Below are 27,232 nucleotides of genomic sequence, written 5' to 3' on the forward strand. Positions count from 1 at the left end.
TGTGGGGCAACTCCAACTTTTCCCACTTCTGCACAAACCCGGATTCTTCCATTTGGACCAGACACGGAACAAACACTACTTAAACATATCATGTCGCGTGGCTCTCACCTGTATTTTAACCGCTTCAGATCCGCGCTATAGCAGAATGACGGCAACAGCGCGGACCTACTCTGCCAGGAGGGTGTCAATAGACGTCCTCCCCTGCTCTAGCGATCTGCGCGCCCCCTACAGGATGCGCGGCACGCTCTGTAATCAGCAAGTCTATGAGACTCCCGACCCCTTACCACGTGATCAGCTGTCAACCAATGACAGCTCATAACATCAGCCAATTCCCTCACATCGTGCAGACGTCTGACCCTTTAGAAAAAAGGTTAGCCTCTGAAGACCTCTCCAAACCACTGTCGGCACTTTATTCTCACTTTGACCGCGCCCAAAATGACGGACATAATGTGCTAAATGGCAGACTGACATCCCTACTTTGACGATGAGTGTGAAGACTGATTTTTAAAAACCATGATCTCCTCTAGGGATCGGTTCCTGAAGTTTCTCCATTTTATTTATTATACACCCCAACGATTGCCTCATATATACCCAGGGACCTCAGACACTTGTTCTCATTGCGATACAAAAAGGTGGGTACCTACTTCCATGCTTTTTGGTCATGTTCAGCCCTACAACATTATTGGAAAGGAGTAGTGAATACAGTTAATGATGTAGGTGGCCTCTCTCTCCCACTGGATCCAGTCATTAGGCTACTGGGCCTCGTGGAGGGGGTGGTACCTGCCAGATACAAACACCTTTTTGTGTTCTACCCTGCATATTATGGTCGTAGAGAAATTCTCCTACGCTGGAAAGCTTTAACACCCCCCACTGTGAGTGGATGGAAGATGGCCATTAACAGTACTCTTCCTATATACACGTTAACCTATGCTAGTAGAAATTGCCCACACAAGTTCGATAAGGTCTGTAGCTGTTGGGTGGACGGACAAGGTGTCACAGTTTAAATTTCCTGCCTGACTTTGATATGGTCAAACTACGATTAGCACCTTCCTTAATTTTTATGGCTGTGAGATACTGCTATTATTGTGTTATTCGAGTCTTGGTACTCTTTTTGGATTTTTTTTGTACTTGCTTGTATACCCTGCAAAAATATTAATAAAACCTTACTTTTAAAATAAATAAATAATGGGAGCGTTGTTTGCCTCCACCACATCAACATTTATGACCAATCTAGAAAAGGAATAAATATAGAGAAGTAATTTTGCAGGTCAGATAACAAAAGGAACAGAGTAATACCCTTTAAAACTACAGCAAGCCTTCAAGACACTAAGTATATTCCTCAGGGCAATTAGAGAACGTACACTTGGCACAATGGAAGATATTATTGACATCATACCAAAAACCAATGCATTCCAACACTATAGTCAAGACAATGTTCCTAGATAACACGGCAAGCTAATTTTATCAATGCAAGTACAAACACCTAGAAACAAGATGTCCCTTTTCATTCTTGATTTTCCCTGCAAAGTTGAGCTTAGATGCACCCACTATCTGAGTCACCCTATTGGCATTCTAATGTGATGGATGGTCTCAAAGGGAGGTGGGGCAAAGCAGGACATTTACAAGAAAGCTCAATACTTGCATTTAAATTCAGCTTCCTTTATGTCTGCATCCATTAAATCTGCAATCCTCGCCAAGGCCCTCTGTCCTCCCATCCTGCAGCCTGATGTGTCCCAGGAAGCTGCAGGACCATTCACAAAGTGCTGTGCAAGCTCTTGTGTCCAAGATGGCGGCACCAGCAACTTGCAGAAACCACTGAGGGAACAGAGCGCTAGATCCCAGGCGCTGGTAAGTACAGCGGAACCTCAGATTACAAGCATAATCCATTCCAGGAGTATGCTCGTAATCCAATGTACTCGCATATCAAAAGCGAGTTTTACCATTGAAGTCAATGGAAAAGAAAATAATTTGTTCTGCATTGACTTCAATGGGATGCAATACTGCATGCGGTGAGAGGCAGGGGGCAAGACTCTGTTCATGAGCCTTTCCGAGGTCAGCCAAACTGTCCTCGGGCCTTCCTGTGCATTTCCGAACGCCGACGATCGGCGCTGTTCGGATCCGGGGCCCCCCACCTCAGGCCAAAAGCGGTACTGCACACCGCTTTTGGCCTGAATCCTGCTCATTTTGCGAGACAACACTTGCAAACCGAGTTAAGATTTTTAGAAATACAGTGCTCGTTAATCGCATTACTCGCAAACCGAGGTTCCAGTGTACCTGATTTTTAAAAGTCAGTAGCTACAGTATTTGCAGTTCCTGACTTAAAAAACAAAAAAAAAAAAAAAAAAAAAACGAACCTCTAACAGAAGTTACTCTTCAAATCAGCTACAAAAGGTTTAGTGCTGGGAACTCTGGGAAAACATTCCATCTGCTGCAGTCTTCAGCAGAATCAACAGGCTAGTGATTGAGTCAACAAACCAGCACTGTCCCATTAGGGGACCTGCAGATTAATTAAAAAATGATGATTGCCGATAGGTTGCTCTGGGATAGGAGCTTTTGCATTACATTTTATCTTTTTATATAGCTCATTACAGAGGGTGCATATGGTCTATTCAAATCTGACTGCTAAATTTGCTTACAATGCCCCTAAGGCTTCATGTACACGGGAGGTTGTTCAACCTCTCGTGAACGATTTAACTTGACAGCTAGAAACCGGCATCTAAAAACGGCCGTTTAGACGCATTTACATGCCGCGTTTAGTCACGTTTGGGTCTAATTTTTTTCAAATGCCTCTGAACATCCGTCTGAACCCATTTTTTTGTGTTCCAAAAAAAGCTTCTCAACTGCCTAGAAACAACTATAAACAACCCTGTGTACATGTACTGATAAGATAACAGAGGAGAGTTCAGGGGCAGCTGAAAAAAAAAAACAAAAAAAATGCCCAACTGCCCCTAAACGTCCATTTACCATCAGGAGTGTACATGAGGCCTAACCCAGTCAGACTCACAAACATGTTGCAGGATCATTCTGGGTAATTGTCAATTAACCTACCTGTATATTTTAAGGCTGTGGAAGAAACCCCACACAAACACTGAACCAGGCTCTCTATGAGCCTTCCCCTGACCCCCAACATCAGTGCAGTGACATAGAGAGCCAGAGAAAGAACAATGCACAGCAGGGGACATGGTCATCTGACACTCACGGAAGGGTCATATGCGGAAGAACCTTTCTGAGCCTACAACGCTGGAATGGAGATATAAGAGAAAAGGGTCAATGGAGAGGAAAGTATATACAGACACTTACTTTAGGGGACTTCAGAGACCTCCTTAACATGTATACGTAGGTGTGTGCATGTCTTTATGTAGGTCTTAAAAAGCATTGGGACGCCTGCCTTTACACACACATGAACTTTAATGGCATCCCAGTCTTAGTCCGTAGGGTTCAATATTGAGTTGGCCCACCCTCTGCAGCTATAACAGCTTCAACTCTTCTAGGAAGGCTGTCCACAAGGTTTAGGAGTGTGTCTATGGGAATGTTTGACCATTCTTCCAGAAGGGCATTTGTGAGGTCAGGCACTGATGTTGGAGGAGAAGGCTGGCTCGCGTACTCCGCTCTAATTCATCCCAAAGGTGTTTTATCGGACTTAGGTGCAGGCAGTCAATTTCCTCCACCACACACTCACTCATCCATGTCTTTATGGACCTTGCTTTGTGCACTGGTGCGCAGTCATGTTGGACCAGGAAGGGGCCATCCCCAAACTGTTCCCACAAAGTTGGGAGCATGAAATTGTCCAAAATGTCTTGGTATGCTGACGCCTTAAGGAGTTCCCTTAACTGGAACTAAGGGGCCAAGCCCAACCCCTGAAAGACAACCCTCCACCATAATCCCCCCTCCAACAAATAATTTGGCCCAGTGCACAAGCATTTTGTATTGGCTCAAATCAAACGGAAAAGGTATTAGTACCCGGTATCGGCGAGTACTTGACCAAAAGTATTGGTACTCATGTTCGCACAAAAAAAGAAAACAAAAAAAAAAAAAAAAGGTATTGGTGCAACCCTAGGTTAATATGTTGATTTCCTATGATCATCAGCTCCATCTAGTGGCCACGGTGTGGTATTTTCCTGGTTAAAGGTATTTCGGGGGGGGGGGGGGGGGGACACCCCACAAAAACACAAAATGGCCACTAGATGGGAGATGACAAACATAGAAAATCATATTACCCAAAATACAGTCAGAATTCCTGATGGCTGGGCAACTGCTTGTTACTGGTGTCCTGTTAGGAATTAGAAATATCTACAAGCATCCTAAATGTTAAGCTGGGCACGTCAAAACACAGTGCCAATTTGCATAACTACTGATGAGCACAATGTCATTAAAGTAAACCTATGATTAAAACTTCATGTAAAGCTATTAGGCACATGCCAGATCTACTTAGTCACCTTACATAAGTATCTGTGTAATAAGTATCTCTGTTTTGCCATAACTAAAAAGCACCGCTACCAAGCTTTCTTACAAGTCCTAAGGTCTTTGTTAGCTAGACCAAACAGTCTTTGTTAAGCAGGTCCAAAACTCGCCGACATCAGATTCTGAGAACAGTCGGATGCAATCAGATCTGCAAACAATCCTTCAACTTGCACAGTGCTGGCTGATATAGAGAAGAATCAACAGTGGCCAAGCTTGTCCAAACAACCCTCTACAACAGGGGTCTCCAAACTGTACAATAGGAAGGCCACACCGTTTATACTACAAATATTCATGGGCCAAGAAAAAACTGGCTGTATAAAATGAACTCATAAAATGTAAACTAATACGTTTTACGTGGAGCTATTTTTGTAATCGACAGGATATGATTCAGAAGAAATAATAGTAAAGCAAAGAAATACCAAAGAAATTTGAACCTATAAAGTGATAATAAAACTTTGTTTTATAAGAATAAAAAAAAAAAAAAAAGTTTATACTTACCTGTTCTGTGCAGCGATGTTGCACAGAGAAACTCCAACCAGAGTTGATCAATTGATCAGGTGGAAGGAGCCGTGCAGATGCAGGCGAGGCCGGGTCAGATGATGTTGAAACACCAATGCATTTCACTCACATGACGTGAGTTTCATCCAGTCAGGACGCCTTCCATTGTCCTGACTGGATGTCATCTCTCAGAACAAGCTGCTGTGCGCGCCGCATACCGTACCTCCGATCACAGTAAAGAGCCTATGATGTGATGTGATCAGTGCATTGATTATCAGCGCAGCCCCATGCCTGCCAGTGCCCGTCCAGTGATGCCTGTGAGTGCTGCCCGTCAGTGATGCCCGTCAATGCTGCCCACCAGTGATGCCCGTCAGTGATGCCCGTCAATGCTGCCCACCAGTGATGCCCGTCAGTGCTGCCCACCAGTGATGCCCACCAGTGATGCCCACCAGTGATGCTGGTCAGTGCAGGAAGGAGAAAAATTACTTAACAAAAAACTAAGAAACCTTTTTTTCAAAATGTTCGGTCCTTTTTCATTTGTTTAGCAAAAAAACCCAAAAACTCAGTGGTGATTAAATACCACCAAAAGTAAGGTCTGTCTTTGGGTAGAGCATTGCATAACCGTGCAATTGTCATTCAAAGTGCAACAGCGCTGAAAGCTGAAGATTGTCTTGGGTAGGAAGGGGGTAAAAAGTGCCCGGTATTGAAGTGATTAAACAAAAAGACACTGTGCAGTATATCTTGTTATTACAGAGGGGCTGCCAGTAACTTTACAGACACATGTAATAGCAGCCGGAGGGGTGGAGATGGCTCACAGACTAGGAACTGACAGGCAGGGGAGGTGGAGAGGTGGAGAGGGGAGGGACTCTAAACACAGTGGGATGATGGAGGCACGAAAACTGACCACGCTTATCATTGATCAGCAGCCATGATTACCATGGTCAGCACACACAGGGGGACAGGCAGGATCAACCAGGAACTTTACAGCATAGAATGGGACAAAATGACAGCACAGGCACGAAGAGGTTTAACATGCTTTAGAGGAACAGGATCTTTTTTTTTTTTTGGGTTACAAACAATTTAAGTGATGGGAAATCTAAAAATTTTACAGCTGTTACCAGAACAGGAGGTGATGGCAATTCAGGTGTTCCAGTGACAACTGTCCATGAGGTTTACTCTAACTTCCTTTTCCATCTTCAGCAAGTGAAGCAAAATCTCCTTCACAGGACACAGGCAGCAAATAATAAACCTATAGGTGTTTTAACCCTTCCCTGCTACTGCACATACAGGTTAATGAGCAAGTATGGCGGTCCCATACATATTAAGATACAGAATGCATAGTAACAACACTTTTGAACGATTAACAGAGTGATAACACTATTAGAATTAAACTAAAATTATATATGAAGTACATGAAAACAAGGGCAGCTTGGAATCATCAAGGACCTGGAGTGATACATTTAGATTTATTGTAAGGAGTTATCAATAGGCGAGGCGGCACTAATGTCTACTTGAGCAGAAATATAAGAGTGCAAACAAGTAATTGACTGGAACATTAAGCCAACAAAGAATCTGGACCTTGGCAATTAGGTCTTGGGAGTTCACCTCTAATGCATGACTTATTGAACAGAATTTTGTCTCCAGCCAAGAGTACACGATAAATAATTTGTTGTACTGTATGCAAAATGTGGTATTAGTTTACTGCATACCATTTACAGTGCATGTCCAATCCTTTTAGGAAGCCACTGATCTGTTGCTTAGCAACAGAAGACTGAATATTTGTTAACTTTTAACAAGAGAAACATACATGCATTCAATAGGAAAATACATAATCACAGTGAACTCCAAAACCTGCAACTATGTATTCCTCCATAATTAGCATTGGTGCTCACAGGCAAACCACTGCATTTTCCAGGAAATGCAGAGAAAGATGTAAAACACACAAAATAACTTCAATTTTATATTCCTTTAGGCTGGGTTCACAATTGCTGCCGCCGCAGGTCACACCAAGGGGTCCGGTGCATCCCTGTTCATCGTTTCAGGTGCGAATTATGTCCACATTTTTGCCTGAATTCGCACCTGAAACTGAGCAAAAGACGCATAGGAACCTTTTCCCGTGTGCTCCGCCTTAAACTTTACTGCAGGAGACGCTAAGAGGCCGCAGGCACACTGCCGGAGACGCTAAGAGGCCGCGGGCACACTGCCGGAGACGCTAAGAGGCCGCGGGCACACTGCCGGAGACGCTAAGAGGCCGCGGGCACACTGCCGGAGACGCTAAGAGGCCGCAGGCACACTGCCGGAGACGCTAAGAGGCCGCAGGCACACTGCCGGAGACGCTAAGAGGCCGCGGGCACACTGCCGGAGAGGCTAAGAGGCCGCGGGCACACTGCCCGAGACGCCAAGAGGCCGCCGGCACGCTGCCGGAGACGCCAAGAGGCCGCCGGCACGCTGCCGGAGACGCCAAGAGGCCGCCGGCACGCTGCCGGAGACGCTAAGAGGCCGCGGGCACACTGCCGGAGACGCTAAGAGGCCGCCGGCACGCTGCCCGAGACGCTAAGAGGCCGCCGGCACGCTGCCGGAGACGCTAAGAGGCCGCCGGCACACTGCCGGAGACGCTAAGAGGCCGCGGGCACGCTGCCGGAGACGCTAAGAGGCCGCGGGCACGCTGCCGGAGACGCTAAGAGGCCGCGGGCACGCTGCCGGAGACGCTAAGAGGCCGTCGGCACGCTGCCCGAGACGCTAAGAGGCCGCCGGCACGCTGCCCGAGACGCTAAGAGGCCGCCGGCACGCTGCCCGAGACGCTAAGTGGCCGCCGGCACGCTGCCGGAGACGCTAAGAGGCCGCGGGCACACTGCCGGAGACGCTAAGAGGCCGCGGGCACACTGCCGGAGACGCTAAGAGGCCGCGGGCACACTGCCGGAGACGCTAAGAGGCCGCGGGCACACTGCCGGAGACGCTAAGAGGCCGCGGGCACACTGCCGGAGACGCTAAGAGGCCGCGGGCACACTGCCGGAGACGCTAAGAGGCCGCGGGCACACTGCCGGAGACGCTAAGAGGCCGCGGGCACACTGCCGGAGACGCTAAGAGGCCGCGGGCACACTGCCGGAGACGCTAAGAGGCCGCGGGCACACTGCCGGAGACGCTAAGAGGCCGCGGGCACACTGCCGGAGACGCTAAGAGGCCGCGGGCACACTGCCGGAGACGCTAAGAGGCCGCGGGCACACTGCCGGAGACGCTAAGAGGCCGCGGGCACACTGCCGGAGACGCTAAGAGGCCGCGGGCACACTGCCGGAGACGCTAAGAGGCCGCGGGCACACTGCCGGAGACGCTAAGAGGCCGCGGGCACACTGCCGGAGACGCTAAGAGGCCGCGGGCACACTGCCGGAGACGCTAAGAGGCCGCGGGCACACTGCCGGAGACGCTAAGAGGCCGCGGGCACACTGCCGGAGACGCTAAGAGGCCGCGGGCACACTGCCGGAGACGCTAAGAGGCCGCGGGCACACTGCCGGAGACGCTAAGAGGCCGCGGGCACACTGCCGGAGACGCTAAGAGGCCGCGGGCACACTGCCGGAGACGCTAAGAGGCCGCGGGCACACTGCCGGAGACGCTAAGAGGCCGCGGGCACACTGCCGGAGACGCTAAGAGGCCGCGGGCACACTGCCAGAGATGCAGAGAAATTTTTTTTTTTTTTTTAAATCTTAATCCAGCGCTGTGCACGAGGGCAGCGGCTCTCTCCCTCTTCACTGAGCAGACTATTAGCAGCGGGTGCCGCTGTCAATCCAATCCTGTGATGAGGGAGAAGGGGGCGGGGCCGAGATACACTGTGTCAACAGAGGCAGACAGGGTGGCTCGGGAGCCCACACAAGTGCCCCCATAGAAAGTGGCTATGGGGGCACTCACCGAAGAGGAGGAGCCAGGAGCACCGGTGGGGGACCCAAAAAAAAAAAAAAAAAAGGAGAGAGGATAGGGGCTGCTCTGTGCAATACCATTAGATGTTTATTATTTTAATTAAAAAAGAAAATTGTAGTTTTAATATCTCTTGAAGGGAGGAGGCTGGAGTAGCAGAATTAAACCCAAAACCAAAAATGTAATATAATGCAGCTTACAAATCATTAGATGTTTTATTCCATTAGGCTTTTTCCCTCGGTTTTCACCTGGTGATCTGGCCAGTAACACACCTCCTGTATTAGAAAGTCCCCACTATGGATGAAGGAGCACAGGGGGCACCTTTGGAGAGCAGCATCTTCAGTCGGTGGGGGGGGGGGGGGCATTTTTGTGACATCTCAAAATAGTTAACAAAAAATAACACATAAACCATGTGACGGATGATTACAATATATCAGCACTGCTTCCTTTGCAGTGCACACCACAGGCTGCAGTATAATGCGGTGGCTGATCTGAATGAGCCCTAAGTGATCAACAACCAGCCGCACCGTCATGAAAACTGCAATGTAAACAAGATAAAAGTATCAGGCGTATGCTCCTTGCTTTGTAATGATACACGCTGTTCCAAAACAACGCTCCATTATGACCAGCCGTGGTCTTCCCATCAACATTACAATTTAAAAACACTCAGCAGAATTCACAACGCCAACGGTAAAGCACGCGTTCCCTAAAATAACACTTAGCAACGTGTTACCATAATCACGGGCTTGTCTCCAAATCCAAGCATTGTAAATTATTAATCAGCAGCGGAGATGGAGTTCAAATGAGTGTAACAGCAGAATATCAATAACCTGTTATTCAACCGATGGAAAGGTTGTTGAGGCAGAAAAGGACATTTCCTAGACACAGCTGTCCACAATGTCTCCACGATCCACACCAGCCTTTTCCAACCAGGTCTCCTCCAGAGGTGGCAAGGGGTTCCTTCAGTAATGGCTGATTGATCTCCCACCTACCATAATGGCCAAAGTAAGGGGCACATCTACATTGATCGCCAATGTAAGGAGCATTCTTCCCACCGAGCCCCAATGTAAGGAGCATTCTTCCCACCGAGCCCCAATGTAAGGAGCATTCTTCCCACCGAGCCCCAATGTAAGGAGCATTCTTCCCACCGAGCCCCAATGTAAGGAGCATTCTTCCCACCGAGCCCCAATGTAAGGAGCATTCTTCCCACCGAGCCCCAATGTAAGGAGCATTCTTCCCACCGAGCCCCAATGTAAGGAGCATTCTTCCCACCGAGCCCCAATGTAAGGAGCATTCTTCCCACCGAGCCCCAATGTAAGGAGTATTCTTCCCACCGAGCCCCAATGTAAGGAGCATTCTTCCCACCGAGCCCCAATGTAAGGAGCATTCTTCCCACCGAGCCCCAATGTAAGGAGCATTCTTCCCACCGAGCCCCAATGTAAGGAGCATTCTTCCCACCGAGCCCCAATGTAAGGAGCATTCTTCCCACCGAGCCCCAATGTAAGGGACATTCTTCCCACCGAGCCCCAATGTAAGGAGCATTCTTCCCACTGACCCCCAATGTAAGGAACATTCTTCCCACTGACCCCCAATGTAAGGGACATTCTTCCCACTGACCCCCAATGTAAGGGACATTCTTCCCACTGACCCCCAATGTAAGGGACATTCTTCCCACTGACCCCCAACGTAAGGGACATTCTTCCCACTGACCCCCTCCGTAAGGAGCATTCTTCTCACTGACCCCCAATGTAAGGAGCATTCTTCCCACTGCCCACCAATGTAAGGAGCATTCTTCCCACTGATCACCAATCTAAGGAGTATTCTTTCCACTGACCCCCAATGTAAGGGGCATTCTTCCCACCGACCCCCAATGTAAGGAGCATTCTTCCAACCGACCCCCAATGTAAGGAGCATTCTTCCAACCGACCCCCAATGTAAGGGACATTTTTTTCCCACTAACGACCGTGGTAAGAAGACTCTTTTCCAACAAGCATCTACATCTACCCCTCCTCAGAAGCTCAATCTGCATTCCGATCGTGCTTCAGAGGCGACTGACAGACTATGTGACACCTCCTCACCGATTGTTTTAAACCCATTTTTGCCAAACACTTTGTAACTGTGCATTACATGCAGTTTGCAGGGAGTTTTCAGCGCTTCCCCTCATCAATGGCAGGTAGATTTTGCCACAGCTGTGAAGCACTGCAACTGCGCCATGTAAACCCCCCGTCAGCTTGGTCATTTATGGTGTATGGGGCGGGGGGGTAAAATACTCTGCTCTTGGTGCTTGCTTCTAATCTAGCGTAGTAGTCTATCCCCTATTTTGTAGACGCTATAACTTTTGCGCAAACCAATCAATATACGCTTATTGCGATTTTATTTTTTACCAAAAATATATAGAAAAATACAGATCAGCCTAAACTGAGAAAGAAATGTATTCATTCTAGTTATGCCATTTTCTTTATTCTTTCCATTTAAAACATTCTGCAACTAAATGGTCCTGCTAATATAACGTGACTTGTAAATATAGTCAGATTTTTTTTTTTTTTCCAAGCAGGGTTTCCCTTAAACCTCAAAAATTATTTCAAAAAGGTTCGAGTAACATTGCTCTAAATATTGCTTCAACAAACACAACTACGGATTGTACAACAAATCCATTTTTGTCATGTGTTACTACGCTAGATTAGAAGCAAGTGCTCCAGGAATGCAGACGCTGCTGGATGTTTGCTGCCTGTCAAATCAAGAAAAATGGACCGATAGCCAATCAATATCAGTCAGTGGGAAAGCTGCAAGGCTGAGATGGCTATTGGAAATTCCCTAAAGAAAAAAAAAAAGTTGATTTTTTTTTTTTTTTTTAATATGACACTTTGTAAATAAAAATAACACATGGGAGAAGATCAAAAATAATATCCAAAAAGAGAATTCTTATAAGAAGACATTAACCACATGCCGACCAGCGCACAACCATATACGTCGGCACAATGGCACAGCTGGGCAAATGGGCGTACAGGTCCGTCCGTCCCCCCTTTAAATCGCGGCATTGTGGGTGCCCACCGCGTACTCTGTGACCGCGGATGTCTGCCAGGGGCCCACGATCGTGTCACGGAGAGGCAAAATGGGGAGATGTCTATGTAAACAAGGCATTTCCCTGTTCTGCCTAGCAACATGACAGATCTACTGCTCCCTGTCATTGGGAGCAGTGATCTCTGTCATGTTCTAGTGAGCCCATCCCCCCTCCCCCCACAGTTAGAATCACTCCCTAGGACACACCTAATCCCTTGATCGCCCCCTAGTGTTTAACCCCTTCTCTGCCAGTGTCCTTTATACAGTAATCAATGCATTTTTATAGCACTGATCGCTGTATAAATGACAATGGTCCCAAAATAGTGTCAAAAGTGTCCGCCATAATGTCGCAGTCACATCGCAGATCACCGCCATTACTAATTAAAATAAATAAATAAATAATTAAAATGCCATAAATCTATCCCCTATTTTGTAGACGCTATAACTTTTGTGCAAACCAATCAATATATGCTTATTGCGATTTTTTTTACCAAAAATATGTAGAAAAATACATATTGGCATAAACCAAGAAAGAATTTTGTTTGTTTTTTTTTATATATTTTTGGGGATATTTATTATAGCAAAAAGTAAAAAAGATTGCTTTTTTTTTTCCTTTTCAAAATTGTCGCGCTTTTTGTGTTTTTAGCGCAAAAAATAAAAATCGCAGAGGTGATCAAATACCACCAAAAGCTCTATTGGTGGGGGAAAAAAAAAGGACGTAAATTTTGTTTGGGTGCAACATCGCACGACCGCGCAATTGTCAGTTAAACTGACGCAGTGCCGTATCACAAAAAGTGCTCTGTTCAGGAAGGGGGTAAATCCTTCCGGAGCTGAAGTGGTTAATGGGTTGCTATACCCACAACAGTAAAATCAGTCTGTATATACAGTAAAGCATGCTTGCTATACTCACTGTGGAACCTAAGGGGTTAATCCTCTGCGTTGTGTAAAAAGGCTGTTTAAACTTGTCTTCTCTGACCCTCCCCTTCTTCCACAGTCCCCAATCCATCTTGTGAAAGAACAGAGCCTTGGAGCCACTCTGCACGTGCTCAGTTTGATGTGTATTGCTAGAGGTTTTATTTTTTGGGGGGAGGGTGCATGTGATCAGCACAGGGCCAATCAGCACTGTCCAGACAGAGAGTCAGGGGTCATGCAGCCTCATAGGACAATCAGAGGATAATGAAAACTCCTCCTCCAAGCTTTAACCAGACACTGATAGAAGTCACAAGACTGCTATATATGGCTAATGAGAAAAAGTATTTTGAAGTTTATAATTATTAAAATAATTGCATTTCCATGTTCTGTGTACTGTGGGAGAACAGATATAGTGAATGCAGGGTCCTGGGTTTAAAGAAGACTATAAAAGATAAATAATTTAGGCCTAAAATGGAAGCATCCATTGTAGAAGGGCAGTGCTTTGCATTGTTACAACCCAATGGCACTATTTTTTTTTTCCTAACTTTACTGTCACAAAATGGCACATCAATGCACACCAAATCAGCTGAGCTGCATTGATCTGCATAGTTCAACACCAAGGCTTATAGAAAACAAAATTATTCACACCATAAAGCTGGCTGAAGTGCAAAAATTCATACATGCTGCATTTTATGTTTTGCACCGCACTGCACCTCTCAGTCAGCACATCTCAGCGCTCTGCTGCAGTGCATAGAGGTGAGGCCCCATTCACACCATACATTGGGTTGCACTGGGCAACCTTGACTAATGCAGTCCCAACACACAGACAAGGCAATCTGTCTTGAGTCCCATAAGGTATGCTTGGGTGGGGGTGGGGATGGACGTAGGCCATGTGCTACTTTATTCGCAGTGTAACACACTTCACATCATCACTATCTGGTACGCTGAATACATTTCAATGAAATGTCACTTTCAGGCATTTCAATAAAAATAAATCAATCAACAGCACTATACATCATTTCATAGCGCACAGCAGAAGCTCTTATATTGTGGCTGCTGATCAGAGCAACTCTAAATGAAAGCGACATTAGACCTTTGTTATTTTAATTAAAAAAAATAACAAACATGTTATACTTACTTGTTCTGTGTAATGATTTTGCACAGAGCCGCCCCGATCCTCCATGTCTGGGGTGCCCTGCGGGCGCTCTAGGCTCCTCCTATTGGGCAAGTGCCCCTGTTGAAAGCCGCTTTCCATGAGGGCACCCGTGCGTGCTCACTCCCAAGCCACCGTCTGCATCTATTAACAGAGAGCGGGCTGCTTGGCTCCGCCCCCTCACCACAGCATTTGATTGACAGCTGCGGGAGCCAATGACTGGCGCTGCTATCAATCTGCCCAGTGAGGAGGGTGACAGCGGTGAAAGCCCCTCTCTCATGCACATCGCTGGATCGGATTGGGCTTCGGTAAGAATAAGGGGGGGGGGGGGATCCTGTAGCACAGGTGTTTTTTTTTTTGTTTTTTTTACCTTAATGCATAGAATGCATTAAGGTAAAAAACCTTGAAGTATAACTGAAGGCAAAGCTTTTTCTTATGTTTTGGATGTAGTGGAGAGGGATTAGGACATCTATTAGGTTTTTATTGTCATCTGCGCCCTTGTTAAGGAGATTCCCTTTATATTTGTCCCGTTTAAAAGTGAAAGTAAATGAAAATCCAAAATTTTAGGCTGTCCCCAAAAAAGTAATAGAGGGGAAATCTTCCAATGGGGACACTAGTTCCAGGGACCTGGGGGTCCCCAAGGAATTCCCTTAATTTGCAGGGATTTCCTCTCACTTCCTGTTTTTTTTCGATGGGACAGGAAATGAAGGGAGATCTCCCTAATAAGGCACAGATGGCAAAACATAAACCAACAGGGATTATAACCCCCCCACCCCCCCTTACTCTATCCAAAATGAAAAAAAAAAAGGTTTTGCCCATAGTTCTATTTTAATGCTTTAGAACCACTTTATTAAATTATATTTTATAACAGTTCAATAATCAGCGCCTTGTAACAACGCAAGGCTCCTTCCTCCACAATGGACACCAGTGTCCTGCATCAGGGCTCCTTCACACTAGCTTTGGTCTCTGAAGAGTTTGCCGTTCAGGTCGCTCTTCAGACAGCATGTAACAGGTGGTGAGGAAGCATTGTATGAGGGGGATGCTTACAGAGCGGCCAATTCACCCAAATGGGATGTGTCTAGCAGGCGCAACACCTGTCAAAAGCAACATGGAGTACAATTCCTGCTGCGGCTATGGCATGTTTACCCCCCTGGCTGATGCCTCTACAACTACAGGGGGTTGGGAAGTAGGAGGTGAAAACGCAGCTCAACCACAGGGTTTTACCATCCCACAATTGCTAGTGTGAAGGAGCCCTTAGCGTGAGGGCATGTGTGTACAAGCCCCCGTTCAGTTCTATGTAGAGCTGCATGTTCTGAAGTGCAGCAGTGACATGCAGTGCAGCAAGTTGCTCTGTGTAAATTTGCAGCATGTATGCAATTTTCTCACATTCTATGGCAACTCACCTCAAGACAGCTGTGTGGTGTGAACAGGTCACATAGAAAACAATGGCAGTCCATGTGCCCTTATCGTGAGCCTGCGATGATCTATGTCACAGTATAGGCCCCACATTTTCCAAGGCTGTTCATATATCGTACAACAGCTAGCAACTGTCAAATGCAATGTAAAGTAAAAATCATTCAGCCCTGGTTCACACTGATGCGATTTGGGAAACACACAAGATGTGCTGCGTTGTCCCGCATCGCAACCCACTGCATGGCAATCGCACAGCATCCATGCAATCAGCTGTGGGTGTCAATGTTAGATTATTAACACCCCAAAACAGATCACAAAAAGCAGTGCAATTGCCACAAATCGCACGCGTGTGAACACCCATGTAATGTGATTCAAGTGCAGGGAGGAAAAAAAAAAAAAAAAGTCATGTCATGCGACTTGGGATCTCACATCTCACCAAGCCTTAATTCTATACATATAATAGTTCAATACATTTCTATGCAGACTGAGATTTAGCCCTGCTTTACAATGATGCGATGCCGGAAATGCAGCGAATCCTGTGTGTTTCCTGCACTGCATGGCAATCACGCAGCGTCCATGCGATCTGCTGCGGGTGTCAATGTTAGATTAAACGACACCCCGAAACAGATTGCAAAACACAGTGCAATTGCATCACATGGGTGTGAACAGCTGCAGAAAATAAATAAAAAATAAGGGTCCTGCACCATTTCTGTGCAAATGTGATGCAATTTGAGCCATACAAATTTATGGCTCAAATCGCACAACACAGACATTGCATGTGATGTGCACAGGGATGCGGTGCGATTCCTGTGCGAATCACATGCAGTGTCTGTAAACACACAATTGTGAACCCAGGCTGGGTTTACACTAGTGAAATTGGATGTGGATTTCTCCACAGCCAATTCGCATGACAGAAGATTGTGACCGACTCTCTATGGAGCCGGTTCACATATCTCTGTTGCGGCTGCAGAGCGGCTTACACAAGGGGGCCTGTGCGTCTTTGGCTCCGTTTCAGGGCCGAATGCAGGCAAAAACTCGGCCCCGATTCATCACTGAAACGGAGAACAGGAACACACCGGACCCCTGCTGCGAGCCGCATCTGCACTAAGTGTAAACCCAACCTCAACCGGTTCTGATGTGACTTGATACAACGCAAGTGGGGGGTAAATCACAAACGCTTTAATAATCCGTCCAATAAAATAATGTTTTTTTTTTTTTTTTTTGCGATGCAAAATTGCATCACAAAAGAAAAATTGACGGCAGCACCATGAATATTACAAGAATGCATCATCATCATCATCAGGTACTGCAATCTAAATACAATTTTATAAACACAGCTGCAAGGAAATAGAATATGAAACATATACATATATACATACACACACATATCTTATATCTTTTCATGTGACAACACTGAAGAAATGACACTTTGCTACAATGTAAAGTAGTGAGTGTACAGCTTGTATAACAGTGTAAATTTGCTGTCCCCTCAAAATAACTCAACACACAGCCATTAATGTCTAAACTGCTGGCAACAAAAGTGAGTACACCCCTAAGTGAAAATCTCCCAATTGGGCCCAAAGTGTCAATATTTTGTGTGGCCACCATTATTTTCCAGCACTGCCTTAACCCTCTTGGGTATGGAGTTCACCAGAGCTTCACATGTTGCCCCTGGAGTCCTCTTCCACTCCTCCATGACGACATCACAGAGCTGGTGGATGTTAGAGACCTTGCGCTTCTCCACCTTCCATTTGAGGATGTCCCACAGATGCTCAATAGGGTTTAGGTCTGGAGACATGCTTGGCCAGTCCATCACCTTTACCCTCAGCTTCTTTAGCAAGGCAGTGGTCATCTTGGAGGTGTGTTTGGGGTCGTTATCATGTTGGAATACTGCCCTGTGGCCCAGTCTCCAAAGGGAGGGGATCATGCTCTGCTTCAGTATGTCACAGTACATGTTGGCATTCATGGTTCCCTCAATGAACTGTAGCTCCCCAGTGCCGGCAGCACTTATGCAGCCCCAGACCATGACACTCCCACCGCCATGCTTGACTGTAGGCAAGACACACTTGTCTTTGTATTCCTCACCTGGTTGCTGCCACACACGCTTGACACCATCTGAACCAAATAAGTTTATCTTGGTCTCATCAGACCACAGGACATGGTTCCAGTAATCCATGTGCTTAGTCTGCTTATCTTCAGCAAACTGTTTGCAGGTTTTCTTGTGCATCATCTTTAGAAGAGGCCTCCTTCTGGGATGACAGCCATGCAGACCAATTTGATGCAGTGTGAGGCGTATGGTCTGAGCACTGACAGGCTGACCTCCCACCCCTTCAACCTCTGCAGCAATGCTGGCAGCACTCATACGTCTATTTCCCAAAGACAACCTCTGGATATGACGCTGAGCACGTGCACTCAACTGCTTTGGTTGACCATGGAGAGGCCTGTTCCGAGTGAAACCTGTCCTGTTAAACCGCTGTATGGGCTTGACCACCATGCTGCAGCTCAGTTTCAGGGTCTCGCCAATCTTCTTATGGCCTAGACCATCTTTATGTAGAGCAACAATTCTTTTTTTTTTTACAGATCTTTAGAGTTCTTTGCCATGTTGAACTTCCAGTGACCAGTAAGGATGAGCTCCGGCGTGTTCGCATGGCGCACGTGCCGAGCCCGCCAGGAAGTCGGCACGGCGCAGCGCTAATCACAGGCAGGGAGACATTTCCCGATCTCTGCAGCCGCACATCGGGAAATGTCTCACTGCTTGTGATTAGCGCTGCGCCGTGCCGACTTCCTGGCGGGCTCGGCACGTGCGCCATGCGAACACGCCGGAGCTCATCCCTAGTGACCAGTATGAGAGAGTGAGAGCGATAAAACCAAATTTAACACACCTGCTCCCATTCATACCTGAGACCTAACGAGTCACATGACACCAGGGAGGGAAAATGGCTAAATGGGCCCAATTTGGACATTTTCACTTAGGGGTGTACTCACTTTTGTTGCCAGCGGTTTAGACATTAATGGCTGTGTGTTGAGTTATTTTGAGGGGACAGCAAATTTACACTGTTATACAAGCTGTACACTCTCTACATTACATTGTAGCAAAGTGTCATTTCTTCAGTGTTGTCACATGAAAAGAAGAAGAAAAGATTTACAAAAAATGTGAGGGGTGTACATCATGAACCGTAATTACACAAAGCATTTCAAGCACCTAAAGCCTTCTCCCCATCATCTGTCTGATAGGCAATCAATATTTTTTCCAGAAGCTCATTAGGTGAAAATATCTGCAATGTAAATATTGGGGGTCAGCACCTGCAGCTTCACCCCCCCACCACCTGTCATATCAAAGCTGAATGATCGGAACATCATTTGATAATTGATAAGGACATTTATGTATTGGAAACACATCCTTACAGCCTTTCCAATATTACCAGTAAAGATCTGATAGGCAATTGGTAACTAATCAAAACAAAAAACAAGTGCCTTTATTTTTGATGCCAATTAATGATTTTTACTGTACAGTGCATTTGACGAAAAAAAAAAAAAAAAAAAAGGAAGAAGAAAGAAGAAAGAAGGAGGAGGAGGTTGCAAAGAGGTTGAAATGAAATATCCTCCATCCCCACCATTGAAAGGGGGGAGATAGCTGATCAATAACTAATGGTGATCAAACATGATAACAGTTGGGAAAAATCTTTAACAGATTGAAATACAGACATTATATAATAAAAAAAAAAAAAAAAAGAAAAAAAAAAAAAAGAAAAAAAAAAAAAAAAAAGGAAGAAGGACACGAGACGAGATGTAGAACAAGAATATAATATAACAGGCACAATACTACCATCCCCCCCCCCCCAATCAAAGGCATTAAAAGGAACCGACAGCCAATGACTGATAATCAAACATGATAACTGTTGCAAAATATTTCAATAAATGGATTAGAATACAAGCATTAAAATAAATACAAATTATAATAGAGAAGAAATGCAGCACAATATTATAATATAATCTGATAGGCACCCATACCACCATACCCTCCCCCCATCAAAGACTGATAGCCAATCAATAACTGAGAATCAAACATAGCAGTTGGAAAATATTTCAATAAATGGATTATAATACAAGCAATAAAAAAATCATAATAGAAAAGAGATGTAGCACAATAAAATAATATAAATATATTCTGACAGGCACTATACCACCCCCCCCCCCCCCCATCAAAGGCATTAGAAGGAATCAATAACTGATAATCATCAAATATGAGAACAGTTGGAAAATATTTTAATAAATGGATTGTAATGGAAATATAAATTCAGAGAAGAGATGGATGTAGCACAATAATATATTCTGACAAGCACCCATACCACCCCCCAACAAAGGTATTAAATAAGGGACTGATAGCCAATCAATAACAGATAAACAATAACGGCTGGCCAAAATTTCAATAAACAGATCAACATATAAACATTATAAAACAGAGAAGCGGCATTATAATAGACACCTATACTATCATACCCAGGCCCAGCCCCCGTCATCTGCACTGAAAGGGACCAATAACTAATAATGAGATATGCAAACAAGTATTAGAGAAGAGACAGAGAACGAGGATAGAACATTATTCTGATAGGCACCCGCACCACCCTACCCAACCCCTGTCATAGGTATAGAAAAGGACCAATAGCCAATCAATAACTGATAATCAATGAGAAGCACAAAAACAAACATTATGGGTGAGAACAGATAGAGGACAAGGGGGATATAATAGTATAATATTACAGTAGAGGATGACGGTATAAACGTATTCCAATATGCAACTATACCACCATATTCCCCCCCCCCCCCCGACATATGCATTGAAAGGGACCAATAGCAGATCAATAACTGATAATCAAGAAACGCAAAAAAGGAGGCTATAGTAAAGAACAGAAGTAGCAAAATGCATTCTTATAGGTACCTATACCACCATACCCACCCACCTATACCCATTCCCTATCAATTGATTTGAAAAAGGGACCAATAGCTGATCAATAACTGACAATCAATGATAAGAAAATTAAAAAAAGCACTATAGTAGATGACAAACAGAGGCCGACAAAATAATATATATATTCTGATGAGCATCCTTACTGCCATACCCACGCCCTGGCAAAGGCACTAAAGGGGACAAATAGCCAATCAATAACTGATAATCAATCATTAGAAACACAAACGCGCTGTATGGTAGAGTACAGAAGGAGGATAAGAATGACGATATAAATAAAACCCTTTCTGATAGGTACCCCATACCACCATACCCACCCCCTGTCATATGCATTGAAGTGACCAATAGCCAATCAATAACTGATAACCAATCATTAGAAAATGCAGAGAACCATAATGGTAGAGAACAAATTGATGATGATGATATAAAATGTTTCCAATAATAGAGGATAATAATACAAAATTATTCAAAACAGGCACCTATACCGCCATACCCACCCCCCGTCATAGGTATTGAGAAGACTGATTGCATTTCTAATAGATTATCAGTTATTGATAAGCTAACATGCATTATAGTAGAGAACAGATAGGAGGATATTGATATAAAATGTTTCCAATAGTAGAGGGTAATAATATAAAATGATTCCGATAGGCACCTATACCGCCATTCCCACCCTCTACCACAAGCATTGAACTGATAACTGATCAATAACTGATAATCAATCATTAGAAGTGCAAACAAGCATTATGGTAGAGAACGGATGGAGGACGAGGATATAAAACGTTTCCAGATAATAATATTAAATTATTGAAACAGGCAGCTATACCGCCGCCATACCCACCCCCTGCCATAGGCATTGAACTGATCAATAACTGATAATCAATCATTAGAAATGCAAAAACACATTATTAGTACAATAAATAAAATAGCAAAATAATAAACATTCTGATGCACCAATACCCTCACACTCATGCCTATGAAATGCATTGAAAGTGACCAATAGCTGATCAATAACTGATAATCAGAAATACAAACAAGCAGTATAGTAAAGAACAGAGAGAAGAGGATATAAAATACATTCTGATAGCATCCACACCACCCCCCAAAAAAGCAGTGAGAAGGGACTGATAAGGTGATCAATAACTAATAATCAATCACTAGGTATACATATAGGCATAGTAATTGATCATAGATCGGGGGGGGGGGCCCGCTAGGTGCCCATACCAGCCTACCCATGTTCTGCCAGCTGCACTGGAGAGGACTGATAGCCAATCGATAATTGGTATTGATAAGGCTGCAGGGCTGTGATTGGCCCCCCTAGGTGCCTGTGGAAGGGTGGGGGAGGGGAGGTATTGGGTACCAGTGATGGAGAGGTGATGGGGGGAGGGGTACACAAGGCACTCGAAGGGTTAATGTGGCCCCAGGCGGGCTGTAGGGGCCCCTCGGGGTGGTGTCAGGCCGGGAGGGGGGTGGGGGGTATATATAATGTATCTGGGGGGGTTATTAGGATGTAGGTGACTGATCAGAAAACAAAATGGCGTCACTACGTCTTGTAGGGGGGTTCTATGGCCGGGGCTGCCTTCATAGGGGAACAGCGGAGACTGGGAAGAGGCCCCGCACCCCATACCCACCTGGGCTCGACGCGCCGGGTGAGGGGGTTCCGATGAGCGGGTTTTCGGGATGGGGAAAGGCTGCCGGGAGGAGGATGGCGGCGGATTGTCTTTCCCCCCCTTCTGACTTGGAGTTCGATGGGGGAGGGGATGGATGACAAGATGGAGTAGAGGAGGCTCCGTACAACGTAGACTCTGCGCGTCACAGCATTCCAGGCCTACCGACTGCGAGGGCGGGGACTGCGGCGGTAGGAGGAATGATTCGCCGAGGAGAAGAGAAGGGCGGAACTTCGGGCCAACCTCGAGCCAGTGGTAGAGAGGATGAGGTTGGATTATCCAATCTGCTCATTTGTTGTCATTAAACGTGTCCGAGCCCAAACGAGGCTTGGTAACTGAGAAGGCTTTTCCGCATCCGTGCGGCCATATTGGTACTCACTGGGATTATCTGACTTTCTGATTGGGGGCGCCATATTGGTACACCCCATAGCCACAAATACAGTTAAATAATAAAACAAAATAAATAAAATTATAATACAATTATATATTAGCCACTTCAATACAGGGCACTTTCACCCCCTTCCTGCCCAGGCCAATTTTCAGCTGCCAGCAAAACAATCTCCCACTGTCATTCAATGCTGTAGCTACACATTTTTTATATTTTTTTTTAGACAGAGCCTTTTTTGGTGGCATTTAATTACCACTGAGTTCTTTACTTTTTGCTAAACAAACATAAAAATAAGAAAAAATAAGTAACTTTTTTCTTCACTGATGTGTGCTGATGAGGCTGCACTGATGAGGCGGGACCGATGGGCACTGATGAGGAGACACTAATATGCAGCATTGATGGGCACTAATAGGCGACTTTAATGGGCACTGATAGGTAGCACTTATAGGCACTGATAGGTGGCACTGATGAGGCGGCAACAATGAGGAGACACTAATATGGAGCACTGATAGGCAGCACTGATATGCAGCACTGATGGTCACTGATAGGTGACACTGATTAGGCAGTACTGATATGCAGCATTGATAGGTAACGTTGATGGGCACTGATAGGCATCACTGATGGGCACTAATAGGCAGCACTTATGGCCACTGATAGGTGGCACTGATGAGGCAGCACCAATGAGGAGACACTAATATGCAGCACTGATAAGCGGCACTGATAGGCAGCACTGATGGGCACTAAAAGGCAGCACTTATGAGCACTGAAAGGTGGCAATGATGGGCAGGAATGATTGGCACTAATAGATAGCACTGATGAGGAGGCACTGATGGGCACTAACAGGCATCACTGATGGGCACTGAAAGGGGCTGCACTGATAATCAAGGCACTGATTATCAGTGCAGATGTCCCCACAGAGGAAAGTTGCTTATTGGCTCTCCTCTCCTAATGCGCTGTCAGTGTGAGGAGAGGAATGCCAATAACCGGTATTTCCTATTTACACTGTGATCAGCTGTGATTGGACATGGCTGATCACATGATAAAGAGCCTACGTCATAGGCTCTTTACCATGATCAGTGATGCGGTGTGTCCGAGGGACACACCGCACCACCAATTTGACGCGCTGCGCCCCCAGTCAGAAGAGTAAAGCCCCCGCCCGACCGCCAATCCACTATAGGCTGGGCGGGAAGGTGTTAAATATATAATACGATTATAAAACAATAACTAATGAAATAAAGTTACTGAGGCTGTTGTTTGGATTTCTTGATGACCACTGCCAAAGGCTTACTTGTAAGCAGGTTGAAAATGTGTGTGTAGCTTGTTCTCCAGCGGCCGGCCCAGGCTGAGGAAAGGGTTAAACATCTTCAGCTCAGATCCCGGGCATTCAGTCCTAGCCACCCGGCACTCAAGACTCACCTGCGGGCGCAAGAGTGGAGTTGAAGAAACTGGGATCACGGACAGCAATCCAGCCATGGACAATGCCATAATGGAGTCTCACTTCATGGAGGTATGCCTGGGCCACTATGCTATTTTAGTTTGGATCAGGGATAGGACATTGTTCAGTTTGTACTGTCATGCTGCATTTTTACAGTAAAGTTATATTAACCGTTATGAGCCTGGTCTGAAGTTACACAAAGGGGTGCATGTTGGTTCTGGCGTATTCCAAAGAACCTGGGCCTTAAAAAACACGTGGGATATGAGGTAACAATACTACAAAAGGTTTAATCGGGAAGACAAGAAGAGGAGTATAGTTGCTATGGTTACCTAGTAAGGTGGCAGGTCCTCTGGTAGCAAGGGGGGGTACATTTTCTGGCTCCCTCCCTAGCGGTTGGTATCCAATAGCAACTGGAACCAAACCAGCATTACGGAGATCTATTGCCTGGTCACAAGGTACGTGAAGTGGAAGAGTTTTTGTGCTTAGCGAGACCACATTTTGATTCTGGAAATGAGGTAACAGAGGTATGCTGGACTGGTGGAGTGGGTACAGGCTCTGCACATCCCTCCTAATGCAACCTACAAGTTACAGTGTGTGGTGGCATGCGACAAGTCGGGGAACTGCCTTAATGTTTGATGTTTCATATGACCGCAGTCTCCGCTTGGTCCTGGACATTGGTGAGCATGCTCCGCATGAAAGGAACTCCCACGTGCAGGGCGAGTACGCCCTGCCCACACACTTGGCGTAGTTGGCAGGATACGCCCACGACATGCACCTGAAGACCACCTTTAAAGAGACCATGGCTGTTTAGTTAGCTTGTTTCAAGAATTTGCCCAGGCCTGCCCAGAGACTTGAAATGTGACTGCTGTGATATGCTTCAGATTGGCTCCTGAGTCAGGAACTGTCCTCAGATTGGCTGGAATCCTGATAAGGGGCATATATTAGGGTTGCACCAATAGCGATACCGCTATCTGTGCCAATACTAATAATTTGCACAAGTGCTGGTACTCGTGCAAATGCTCCGATACCTGAAACCAATACTTTCAGGCTCGGTTCTTTCAGCTGTCAGCAGGGTTCTGCCACTGACAGCTGAAATGTAAAAAAAAAAAGCCTAAAATTATCAGTTGTTAAGGAGTGGGGCCGCTGCGTCCTTAGCAACCGAAGACTCATTCAGCTGTCAATAGGGTCCCCTGTTGACAGCTGAAGTGTTAAAGAAGTCCAGCAATTGGATCTGTTAAAAAAAAAAAAGAAGCGGCCCAGCAATGTTTCTCAACAATAATTTCATCCTGATACCCCTAATGGCAGTCAGGGTGCCATTGTCTAGCCTGTAGAGGTCTGTGCGTCCCTCCATGGATATGCCTCCCCAGACCATCACTGACCCACCACCAAACCTTTCATGCTGAACGATGTTACAGGCAGCATAACATTCTCCACAGCTTCTCCAGACCCTTTTACGTCTGTCACATGTGCTCAGGGTGAACCTGCTCTCATCTGTGAAAAACACAGGGCGCCAGTGGCGGACCTGCCAATTCTGATGTTCAATGGCAATCGAGCTCCACGGTGCTGGGCGGTGAGCACAGGGCCCACTAGAGGACCCCAGACTCATCCTGTTCCTCCTTGCACAAAGGAGCAGATACTGGTCCTGCTGTAGGACCTTCTACGGCCCTGTACAGCTCTTCTAGAGTAACTGCCTGTCTCCTGGAATCTCCTTCATGCTCTCCTCCATGCTCTGGCAATGGCACGTATTGATGTGCCATCCTGGAGGAGTTGGACTGCCTGTGCAACCTCTATAGGTTCCAGGTATCGCCTCATGCTACCAGTCCTGACGCTGACCCTAGCCAAATGCAAAACTAGTGAAAAACAGTCAGAAAAGATGAGTAGGGAAAAATGTCAGTGGCCTCCACCTGTAAAGCCATTCCTGTTTTGGAGGTCATCTCATTGTTGCCCATCTAGTGCACCTGTTTTTAATTTCATTAACACCAAAGCAGCTGAAACTGATTAACACCCCCCCCCCCGCTACTTAAAGCGGGGGTTCACCCACACCGCCAAAAAAAAAAAATATTAAGAGCCAGCAGCTACAAATACTGCAGCTGCTGACTTTTAATACATGGCCACTTACCTGTCCCAGGGTCCAGCGATGTCGGCAGGGGACGCCGAGAACCCGCTTGGTTCTTGGCAGCTGCCGCCGCCATCCTAGCTGAGGGAATCAGGAAGTGAAGCGTTGCGGCTTCACTTCCCGGTTCCCTACTGTGCATGCGCGAGTCGCGCAGCGCATCCCTAGTGGTCCCCGCTCTCTCCTGGGAGCTGTGTGTTCCCAGCAGACAGCGCGGTCAGGACGGGAAGAGGCATAGACTCACATGGGAATCTATGCCGGAAGTGGGTGCAAATACCTGTCTTAGACAGGTATCTGCACCCCCCTCCCCCCTGAAAGGTGCCAAATGTGACACCGGAGGGGGGGAGGGTTCCGAAAAGGGGAAGTTCCATTTTTGTGTGGAACTCCGCTTTAACTGACCAGATCAATATCCCGGAGTTAAATTGACTTGATGCTATACTCTGATTAAAAGGTGTTCATTAAATTTTTTTGAGCAGTGTATATACTTTTGTATAACTACAAATTGAACATTTTTTGAAAAACCAGTATAAAATTAATTTGAAACAAAACATTATATTTTATTTATTTTTTATTTTATATTATTGTCATACATTTGTTATCTACTATAATGTGTTTTTGATGCCCTGTAGGATTTTAGTTGAAGGGACCACAGACATTAGATTGAACATAAGAAATATACTGTATGTACGGGGGATTTTTTACTCCATGTCCAGTCCATATCATACCTATCCCAAACGATCTCTGACCACTCCATAATACAGGTGGGTTTGACTGTGGGCCACAGACCGGAATTCCGGACCTGGAGACTCAGTCCTCTCTGGATCTCCACGCCGGAAATCTCTGACTCCATCCCGACTGACGTGTCCAACTACTGGTCCCTCAACACGGACTCTGCAGCCGGGGGCCCTGTTTGGGATGTCTTTAAGGCGGTAGTCAAGGGCTCATATATTTCATGCATCAAAATTTACAGGTCCGCTGGGTGGGCCACCCAGGAAGCTCTCCAAAAGTCACTAGAAGAGGCACGTGCCTGCCATACAGGTAACCCCTCCCCTGTGACTAGAGGTATACTTACAGACGCTCATTGGCCACTTCAGCGTTTTATGGTGGATTTGACCAGGAAACAACAATTATACCTCTCTGCTCGCATTTGTGAACATGGGGGGAAAATGGTAGGCTCCTTGCATATCTTGCCCACACGGACCTCCAGGATAGCTCGATCGCTGAAATTCAACTTCCCAACAGGTCAACTACTGCTGACGC

General features: G+C 45.9%; 1 protein-coding gene across 2 annotated transcripts in view; it reads right to left on the reverse strand.

Moving 5' to 3' along the window:
- PRRC2A (proline rich coiled-coil 2A) overlaps positions 1 to 22,168 on the reverse strand; it is a 114,245-nt gene extending 92,077 nt beyond the window's left edge. For both annotated transcript variants that reach the window (XM_073598464.1, XM_073598462.1), the window contains exon 1: positions 22,001 to 22,168. The gene's annotated coding sequence lies outside the window, so the exon portion shown is untranslated. The remainder of the gene's footprint in view (positions 1 to 22,000) is intronic.
- Positions 22,169 to 27,232: the final 5,064 nt, after the last annotated feature.

The sequence above is a fragment of the Aquarana catesbeiana genome, linkage group LG09, assembly GCF_042186555.1.
Source record: "Aquarana catesbeiana isolate 2022-GZ linkage group LG09, ASM4218655v1, whole genome shotgun sequence".
Classification (NCBI taxonomy): Eukaryota; Metazoa; Chordata; class Amphibia; order Anura; family Ranidae; genus Aquarana; species Aquarana catesbeiana.